Here is a 10,051-nt window from a genome sequence, read left to right as displayed (position 1 = left end):
CCCGTTGCGGAGCACAGGCTCCGGACGCGCAGGCTCAGCGGCCACGGCTCACGGGCCCAGCCGCTCCGCGGCACGTGGGATCCTCCCGGACCGGGGCACGAACCCGCGTCCCCTGCATCGGCAGGCGGACTCTCAACCACTGCGCCACCAGGGAAGCCCTGATGTGGTCTTTTGTGATGAAGTCCAATTTATCTATTTTTCTTTGGTCACTTGTGCTTTTGTTGTCATGTCTAACAAGCCTTTGCCTAACCCAAAATCACAAAGATTTACTCCTATGTTTTCTTCTAAAAGTTTTATAGATTTTTAAAATAGTATTGGCTCTTACATTTAGGCCTATAATCCATTTAAAACTAATTTTTTCGTTCCATGTATTCCCCTTCCTTTTAATTTAAATTAATTTTGAATATGTCAAACCCAAAGAAAATTTTAGAAGGGAAAAAAAGGTGGTTATTTTTCATCTTACTATTTTAAAAACATTTTATTTTGGACATTACAATAAATAGCAAGTTTTTAGGTTTAAATACCTCCAATGAAGTTCCAAACGCATCTGTATAAACCCCTTTGAAAACAGAAAATATATTTCACCCTTAATACTATTTATTCATTTTGATAATAAACATTTAATTCAACAACTATTTATTGAACATCCACCTGTGTGGCAAGCACTGCTCTGAGTCCTAAGGATTCTGTGGTGAACAAAACAGGCAAGGCCCTGATCTTCGTGGAGTTTACACGCTGGTGGAAAGAAGCAAAGAATAAACAAATAAATAAATATGTCACTGACATCATTTTCAGAGAATGGTACCTACTATGAGAGCATAATGTGAGGAAGGGACAACTGTTTTCGATTGTATGGTCAGAAAGCCCTCTGAGCTAAGGCCTGAACAATGAGAAGAAACCAGCCTTGCAAAGACTTTAAGAAAAAGCTGAGGAAACAGCAAGCAAGAGAACGTGAAGTAGGAAGGAGCTTGTAGATTCCAAGACAAAAAACAAAAGCCAAACCAAAAATCTCTTAGTGTGTAGCCAGATGAGCATGAGGTTGGAGTGGTGAATTGGAAGACAGATCTTACAGTGAATACAAAGGTAATTTAGTCTGTATGTGCTTTCAAACTGCTTCTACTTTTCTCTGCCAAGAAGAATCCCTTGGGCTTCCCTGGTGGCACAGTCGTTAAGAATCAGCCTGCCAATGCAGGGGACACGGGTTCGAGCCCTGGTCTGGGAAGATCCCACATGCCGCAGAGAAACTAAGCCCATGCGCCACAACTACTGAGCCTGAGCTCTAGAGCCCACGAGACACAACTACTGAGCCCGCACGCCAAGAGCCCGTGCTCTGCAACAAGAGAAGCAACCGCAATGAGAAGCCTCCACACTGCAACGAAGATTAGCCCCTGCTCACCACAACTAGAGAAAACACGCATGCAGCAACAAAGACCCAACACAGCCAAAAATAAAAATAAATAAATTTTTAAAAAGAAGAAGAAACTAACATGGTAATAAAGCTTACAATATAAAATATTCTGGGGACTTCCCTGGTGATCCAGTGGTAAAGAATCAGCCTTACATTGCAGGGGGACGCGGGTTCCATCCCTGGTCAGGGAACTAAGATCCACGTGCCGTGGGGCAACTAAGCCCACGTGCCATAACTACTGAGCTCGCGTGCCTCAACTAGATAGGCTGCTTGCCGCAAACTACAGAGCCCGTGTGCCACAACTACAGAGCCCACGTGCCCTGGAGCCAGCGTGCCACAACTAGGGAAGAGAAAACCCACACGCCACAACTAGAGAGAAGCCCGTGCCACAACGAAAGATCTTGCATTGCCTCAGCAAAGATCCCGTGTGCCGCAACTAAGACCTGATGCAGCTAAAAATAAATAAATAAATAATAAATTTTTTTTTTTTAATAAATAAATAATAAATCTTTTTTTTTTTTTTTTTTTTTTTGCGGTACGTGGGCCTCTCACTGTTGTGGCCTCTCCCGTTGTGGAGCACAGGCTCCGGACACGCAGGCTCAGCGGCCATGGCTCACGGGCCTAGCCGCTCCGTGGCATGTGGGATCCTCCTGGACCGGGGCACAAACCCGTGTCCCCTGCATCGGCAGGCGGACTCAACCACTGCGCCATCAGGGGAGCCTAATAATAAATCTTTAAAAAATATTCTGTAATCAAAATTCTCATTTGTTATTCTGAAAGAAGCCAGGTCAACACATTCTTGAAGTTTTAACCTCATATTTTAGGCATTGAGAGCGCAAAGGCGTTCTTATTGATCCAATAGGAGCTCAAACATTGCTTTTTTTCACTAAAAGTTCCCTCTCCGTACTCTGACTGTTCTTGGCTTCTGTGAAGTAGGTTAGAGGTAATAGTACCAAACAAAGATTGTTGGCAGAAGGTTTCTTCATGGTGATATCGTATTATTTACCAGGAACTACCAAAAAACTGAAATAGTACATGTGCAGGTGGTATCCCTAAAATTGAAAAATCAGAAGAGTTAATTATAAGTGCAATGCTCAGACATAATAAGCACTGAATGAATAGGAGCCATTATCACAATAGCTTAAACCAATCTTCAGAGACACTACTCTTGATTGTTGGCTGGAATCTCTTAGGTTTCTGCTGCTCCTAGAAGAAACAAATGGTGAGGATAAAGGAGATGGATCCTTGTGGCTGACATTCACATGTGGAGATTATGTGTAGAAATTTTGGAGCAAATTGTGTGTGTGCAGAGATCTCAAGTTAGGCAGAGACACAGGAGTGAGGGCTACAAGGCCTTGCTACCCACTATCACCACAGGGAGTTTCTTCCTCTAGTGCCAACTTTGTAGATATTGGGTTTGAGTTTGTTAAGGGTATTCCTTTTAAATTTAAGCTGGGGCCTCTGCTTTCCTAGAAATTGCATACAAAATTTTGCATATTCCCAGAATAGACCTTGCTTTCATAAGATCTTTTTAAGAATTTAAGAGCAAATCTGTAGAAACAGAAAGCAGATTCATAGTGGCAGCCTACACCCGTGGAGGGGCTTGGGGACGAATGGGCAGTGACTGCTAATGGGTGTGGAGTTTCTCTTAGGGGTGATTGAAATGTTCAAAAATCTGGGAGTTCCCCGATGGTCTAGTGGTTAGGATTCAGCTCTTTCACTGCCATGGCCCAGGTTCAATACCTGGTCATACAGCTGAGATCCCACAGCACACTCAGTGTGGCCAAAAAAAAAAAAAGTTCCAAAATTAGCTTGTGGTGATGGTTGTACGACTCTGAATATACTAGAAACATTAAATTGTAAACTTTAAATGGGTGAATTGATGGTATGTGATGGTATCTCAGTCAAGTTTTTTGTTTTTTAATGAATAGTAAGACATTCAAAAGACTAAGGACCACTGCTGTCTGGCATGAACCTCTGATTGTGTCTTATTTTATAATCCCAGAATACAATGATCATGCGTACTATGTGCCCGGCACTGTACTAGGTGTTTTACATGCTTATGTTATTATATAACAGACTTTGAGGTCAGATTGTTATCTACACTAAACATGAAACCAACAAATGGTAGAGACTAGATTTGAATTCAGTTGCATCCAGCTCCAAAAATTCATGTTCTTTCCATTATGCCACCTGTACTCCTCAAACTTTTCCAACTAAGTACCCATCATAGCTAGAAGGATATTACTTTTGAGGGCAATGTAGGATATTCTGCCCTTCCATTCTGTTCTAATCAGTCATCACACTCTTAACAATTCTTTGTATTATCTCCCAAATAGCTCTTCTTCTCCATCCCCATGGCCAGCACTGCAGCGCAGGCCTTCATATCTCTCTAGGAGTATCACTGTGGCGCTGACTTCAAATCTCATCAGGTCTGGATTATCTGATCATATTACTCCGAGACTTGACAGCTTTTCATGGCTCCCTGTTACTTACAGGATAAAGTCCAAAGTCCTCAGCAAAGCCCTGAAGGCCTTTAATAATCTGGTGGTATCTTCTTTCCAGCCTCCTCACCTTCTTCCTGCCTCCCGCCCCCCATGCACCCGATTCCTTAAGCCAGGTAAAACTACTCACTCTATCCCATGTACGTGCTCCATGCTCTTCATACGCCTTACAGTTTGCATCCTGTTCTAGTAATATGTGGCAAATTCCTTCTCATCCATCAGGTCTTAACCTTCAGTTCACTTCCTGTAAGAAGCCTCCTCCAACCTTCAAATGTCATGCACCCCTACCCCCTCTTATGCTCTAATATAACTCATTTCTACTCTATTTGCAGTACTTATTACATTGCACTGTCATTATTTGTCTATTTACCTCTTCTAGTAATTTGTAAATATTTGCGGTGGGGGTGTTTTGTTTAGCTGTTATCCCCCCCAATGCCTGGTGCTTAGCACATGAGTGGATCTATTGACGGAATGTGCCCTATATTTCTCACTAGATTTCAAGTGCTTTTATTTGCAGTGCCTGGCATACTTCTATTTCCTAAGTAGCTGTTCAATGATACTTTGTGCTTATTGAGCATTTACTTGTGCCATGCACAGTACTAAGCATTTAATATAGATTAACTCATTTTAAATTCATAATAATTGTGTGAGGTCAGTGTAATCATTAACCCATTTTACGTAAGAGACCTGAGGCACAGAAAGATTCACTAACAAGCTGTGTGACCTTGAGCAAGTAAATGGCAAAGCCACAATTCAGACAAAGTAGTCTGGTTGCAATGTCCGCACTCTGACGCTATGCCATACTGCCTGTGTGTGAGTGTCTGTCAAGTGAAGAAATGAATAAATAGAATCCTTTCCAACCTCTACAGGAGCAAAAGGAGTTGATAGCCTATTTAAGGAGAGAAGATAGAAAGTAAGTCCATTAGGAACTGGAATGCACTTAATTTCTCATGGGAATAATGTCAGATTTCACTGGGATTGGTTGAAATACTGTGAGAGCTTCAAACATATTACAGGCAGTATAAGCAATTGTGAGTTGGCCAGTCATGCTGGGAGGTGGCAGAGCCTGGTCTTGATCCTGGGACTGTGTGAAAAAAAGGCCCTCCCATCAAACCATCACCCCACTGACCTGGGGCCTGGTTCTTAACCTCTCTAAGCCTCAGTTTTCTTATCTGTTAAATAGGGATGTAATGGTTAGAGATCTCTTAGGATTGTGAGGATTCAATGAGTTAATACTTGTAAAACACTTAAAACAAAGCAAGGCATGTAGTTAAGCGCTAAAAAAAAAAAGGAGGAAAAAGTTTTTTCTTGGGGAGGTTCACTAAAGCCAAATAATCATTTCAGTGGTTTATGAATAGCTGCTAACACCTTTCTAAATGAGTGGAAGAGGGAAGAGAAAGCATCCAAACTTAAGCCAATTCTGCTACTTTTTATCAAGTTTGGGAATTAAATGTTAGGAAAGAGAAGGTCATTGTAAACATTTGCTAAAGGGAAATGTTGGGGACACAGCACAAATGAATAATCACCGTAGATATTCTCCATAGCTCATTAAGAGGTGCCTGACCATATATTTATACTTATAGAATACCTCTCTTTTGAGGAATTTAAACTTTTAAAATTAGATGGAACCTTTCTAGCTCAAGGGAATTCTGAATTCTGTTAATAATTTTAAGGGCTCTGTTTCCTCCATTCCCTCAATCTCCTTTTCCCCCCTTTCCCCTCTAGCTACAAAATTTCCCTCACAAACAGCTTTTTAAGATACATTTCCACTAGTAAAATCCCCAGGTTCTTTTTTGTTTATTTTGAGAGGAAATGGTTAAGAATGAAAGTAAAAGAAAACAGAGAAATACTCAGTCCCCTTGGCTGCCTGCCAGGAAAAATGCCAAATGTCAGATGAGAGGCCTTGCTGAAAGCTACCCAGCCACAAGCACAAGGGATTGGCCTACCACAAGATAATCCTCCAGGGAAATTTATACCAACAGCCTAAAAATTGGATGGTTTTATTTTTATTTTTATTTTTTTTTTGCGGTACGCGGGCCTCTCACTGCTGTGGCCTCTCCCGTTGTGGAGCACAGGCTCTGGACGCGCAGGCTCAGCGGCCATGGCTCATGGGCCTAGATGCTCCGCGGCATGTGGAATCTTCCCGGACCGGGGCACGAACCCGTGTCCCCTGCATCGGCAGGAGGACTCTCAACCGCTGCGCCACCAGGGAAGCCCTGGATGGTTTTAGGAACTCTTCTCCAACAAGGTCTCACAACCAGACTTGATAGTAAAATATTAGGGTCTTAAGCTCCCAAATTAGTTGCTAAAAAGAGCCTGAGATCTCAGGTCACACGCAAAGGATTCAAATATGTTAATGCTTTAATCTGTCTGGGAGGCCATATAACACAATGGTGAAACACAGGCCCTGGGGCTAGAGAGATCTCTGTTTGGATCCTGGGCCACTATTTAGCTCATGGATGATTTTGCACAAATTGCTTATTCTCACCAACCTACTATTTCTTCATCTATAATATCAGAGATAAAACAGTACTCATCTCAGAGGATTGAGTGAGAATTAAATCAAAAGCCCCTAACACATTTAAGTACTCTGCTCAGTAAATGTTAATTACCCACTACTACTAGTAGTAGTTGACAGAACATCAGCCCTCAACATTGAAAGGTAGAAACCAGCAACTTCTTTTTTAAAAATTAATTAATTAATTAATTTTATTTATTTATTTTTGTCTGTGTTGGGTCTTCGTTGCTGTGCGCGGGCTTTCTCTAGCTGCGGTGAGCGGGGGCTACTCTTCGTTGCAATGTGCGGGCTTCTCATTGCGGTGGCTTGTCTTGTGGCGGAGCACGGGCTCTAGGCACGCAGGCTTCAGTAGTTGTGGCTCATGGGCTCTAGAGTTCAGGCTCAGTAGTTGTGGCACAAGGGCTTAGTTGCTCCGCGGCATGTGGGATCTTCCCGGACCAGGGCTCGAACCTGTGTCCCTTGCATTGGCAGGCAGATTCTTAACCACTGTGCCACCAGGGAAGCCTGAAACCAGCAATTTCTAATACAGAGGCTGCAGGACCATTCTACTCTTAGGGTGTTTTCATTATGTCTACACCAGTAAGTCACCCCAGAGGATCTAGGTAGGTCTAATAACTCAACCATGAGTTTGGCAAAGGGAACCTAAAAGGTAATAACCTAAATCAAAAACAAGTGATATACTTATTAATAACAGTAACTATTTGTGCAGCTAATATATTATCCTACTTCATCATCACAATAGCCCCTAAGGGAATATCATAGTCCTACTTTATAAATAAAGAAACTGAAGCTCTCAGTTTTCCCTACCTAATAGGTAGTGGAATTGGGATTTGTCCAAGGATTATCAAACACTACACCTTCTTTTCTTTCATCTCTACTATAAGGCCTTTTAGTTGAAAGCTGCAAGATTTAGCAATGTAATCTAGAAAAGCTCGTTATTTTTACTCAACGTGAACTGTGGCAAAACCTCAAAAAGTAGTTCCTCCTAGCAGCCCCTACCCCACCTCAAGATCAGAACCCCCCTTAAGCACACCTCTCATCCCCCAAGCACATACTTTGAAGAGATTTTGAGCAAGTCCCATTTTAATCATATTAGACAGATACCAAAAACCAGGGTGGATACCCCCCCGCAAAGCTGTCTTGTCTAGCCACACTTGGTCATGAATGCCTGCCAGCAAGGCAGAGAGCATTCAGGGAAGCCTGAAAGAGGCAGAGCACTCAAGGCAAAGCAGCGGGGTGCCCCAAATAGCCCTGTGCAGAGTGTATTTTCCAAAGATGAACAAAACAATGTCTCATGCCACGTGCTCTCCTGCCATGTGATCTTCCAACTCCCCATCAAGAGGTGGAGTCCAATGCACTTGCCCTTGAGTCTGGGCTGGTCTTCATGACTTGCTTGGCCAACAAAGTGTGTTGCAAGTGATGTTCTGGTTTTTCCAAGGCTGAGTCACAAGAAGTATTTCAGCTTCAGCCTGGATCTATTGGACACCTCACTCTTGAGATACTGTCTCTGAGAAATTCAGGCCACAGAGAGAAGTCATGTGTGGGGATTTCAGGTGACAGCCTCAGTGGAGCTCCCAGCCAACAACCAGCATCAGCTAGCAGTCTTGTGAGTGAGGCATCTGGGATATCCAGTCTAGTCAAGTCTTCAGATGACTGCAGCCTCAGCCAGGACCAGCTCCATAATTTGTAAGGCCCAGTGCAAAATGAAAATTCTGGGCTCCCTGTTCAAAATGTATTTAGAGAATCAAGATGGCAACAACAGGACATTGAACCAAGCATGAGGCCCTTCTAAGAATGGGGTCCTGTGTGACTGCACAGGTCACAGCCATGAAGCCCACCCTGGTGCTAGTAGACTCTGACTGCAACCAGTTGAGAGATCCTAAGTGAGAACTTCCCAGCTGAGCCCAGTCAACCCATGGAACAATGATAAATTGTTATTTCAATTCACTAAGTCTTGGGTTGGTTTGTTATGCAGCAATAGATCATGAGAACATTCCCACAAAACAACTGCAGTTAGCCCTAACCAAAAAATGCTAAAGATAGCAAGTCTGTGAAAGGATCCTCTGCTGAAAAATCACACAGAAGGTTGATTGTATACAATAAAACACATAAATCCCAGATCCAGGAGTAAGGCTTCCCTGGGGTCAGAGATTTTTCTCCTTTGGGCAGACTCTGCGAGAAACAGGCAGGCAGTATAGCTGCCTCAGAAACAGCTGAAAGAATTTAATAGCATTACCATTAAAAATAAAAGTCAAAATATGAATAAAGTATACTCTGCAATTAGATTTATTGCAGCAATGGAAAGAAGTTAAAAATGAGGGAGCCAAACCATTTTGGTTATCTCTCTAAGGTATCAGGGAGAATGAAAAAGGTTTTGGGGGGATGCATGAATAGTTTGATTTTCTAAAAAAGTGAAAAAGTTGAATTCTGCAAACTACAGTTTAGTTATTAATACTTCAGTGATCATCCTGGGTTAGATTCTGGAATAGCATGTTCAAGGAATAGTTTGTGAATTACTAAAAGAGGAAGAACTGATCACTAGGATCCCATACTGATTCATTAGGAATAAATCATGGTAGACACAGGGCTTTGTTTGGCACATAGCAGGTCATCAAAAAATACTTGGTGTATGAACTAATTTTATTTCTTTTTTTGATGGAGTTACCACACATTTCATAAAGAATTCAAGGCATTTAGCAAAGCATTTCATGAATTTCTTGAGGGAAAGAGAGAAACGTGGGCCACAGGATAGTGGAGTTAGGTGATTTGTAACTGATTAAACAATCGGCTACAAACACTTTGTAAAAGACAGAAAGAGTAGACTACCTGGCCTATCTAGCATAGTGGAATAAAGATTGGATTTTTTTTTTTTTTTTTTTTTTTTTTTTTTTGTGGTAGGCGGGCCTCATTGTGGTAGCCTCCCTCAGCATTCTCATCAATTCAAACTAAGAAGAGATTGGATTTTTTTTTTTTTTTTTTTTTTTTTTTTTTTTTTGTGGTACGCGGGCCTCATTGTGGTGGCCTCTCCCCTTGCGGAGCACAGGCTCCGGACGCACAGGCTCAGTGGCCGTGGCTCACGGGCCCAGCCGCTGCACGGCATGTGGGATCTTCCCGGACCGGGGCACGAACCCGCGTCCCCCGCATCGGCAGGCGGACTCTCAACCACTGCGCCACCAGGGAAGCCCAAAGCTTGGATTTTAATGTCATTGTTCTGCCATTTGCTAGTTGTAAGATCCGGGGCAAGTTACATAATTCCTTTCGGCCTCAAGTCTCCTTGCCTTCAGAGTGGGAGTAATATCCCACATGGGATAGGCATGGAGTAGTTAAACAGAAAACCCCAGGTCAGTTGGCCCCGGAGAACCAGAGCGGGTGGTTCCTCTGCCAGGGAGACAGTTACAGCGAGAGGCAGGAAACAACCCAGGAGGAAAAGGCTTTTGAGTAAGAGGAGAGTCTTCCGGGCAGTGCTTGGCTCAGAAGTCAGTCTTCTTTTCTTTTTTTTTTTTTTTTTTAACTTTTCTTAATGGCTTTCCTTTTTTTTTCTTTCTTTCTTTATTTTATTTATTTATTTGGCTGCGTTGGGTCTTCGTTGCTGTGCGTGGGCTTTCTCTAGTTGCGGCGAGC

General features: G+C 42.7%; 1 long non-coding RNA gene across 23 annotated transcripts in view; it reads left to right on the top strand.

Annotated features, from left to right (window-relative positions):
- The window catches only part of LOC114486223 (uncharacterized), a 57,852-nt gene that overhangs the window by 4,572 nt on the left and 43,229 nt on the right, over positions 1-10,051 (top strand). For 16 of the 23 annotated variants that reach the window (XR_008617235.1, XR_008617249.1, XR_008617245.1 and 13 more), the window contains 2 exons: positions 3,974-4,028; positions 4,782-4,825. The exons of 3 other annotated variants lie outside the window; for them this stretch is intronic. This is a non-coding gene — a long non-coding RNA (uncharacterized lncRNA). Of the gene's footprint in view, positions 1-3,747; positions 4,029-4,781; positions 4,826-10,051 lie in introns of all 23 variants that reach the window. 4 more of the 23 variants (XR_008617247.1, XR_008617240.1, XR_008617237.1 and 1 more) reach the window with 3 other exon arrangements.

Source organism: Physeter macrocephalus, chromosome 4, assembly GCF_002837175.3.
Source record: "Physeter macrocephalus isolate SW-GA chromosome 4, ASM283717v5, whole genome shotgun sequence".
Classification (NCBI taxonomy): domain Eukaryota; kingdom Metazoa; phylum Chordata; class Mammalia; order Artiodactyla; family Physeteridae; genus Physeter; species Physeter macrocephalus.
Note: the sequence above shows the minus strand (reverse complement) of the source record. Positions and strands in the feature narration are given on the sequence as shown.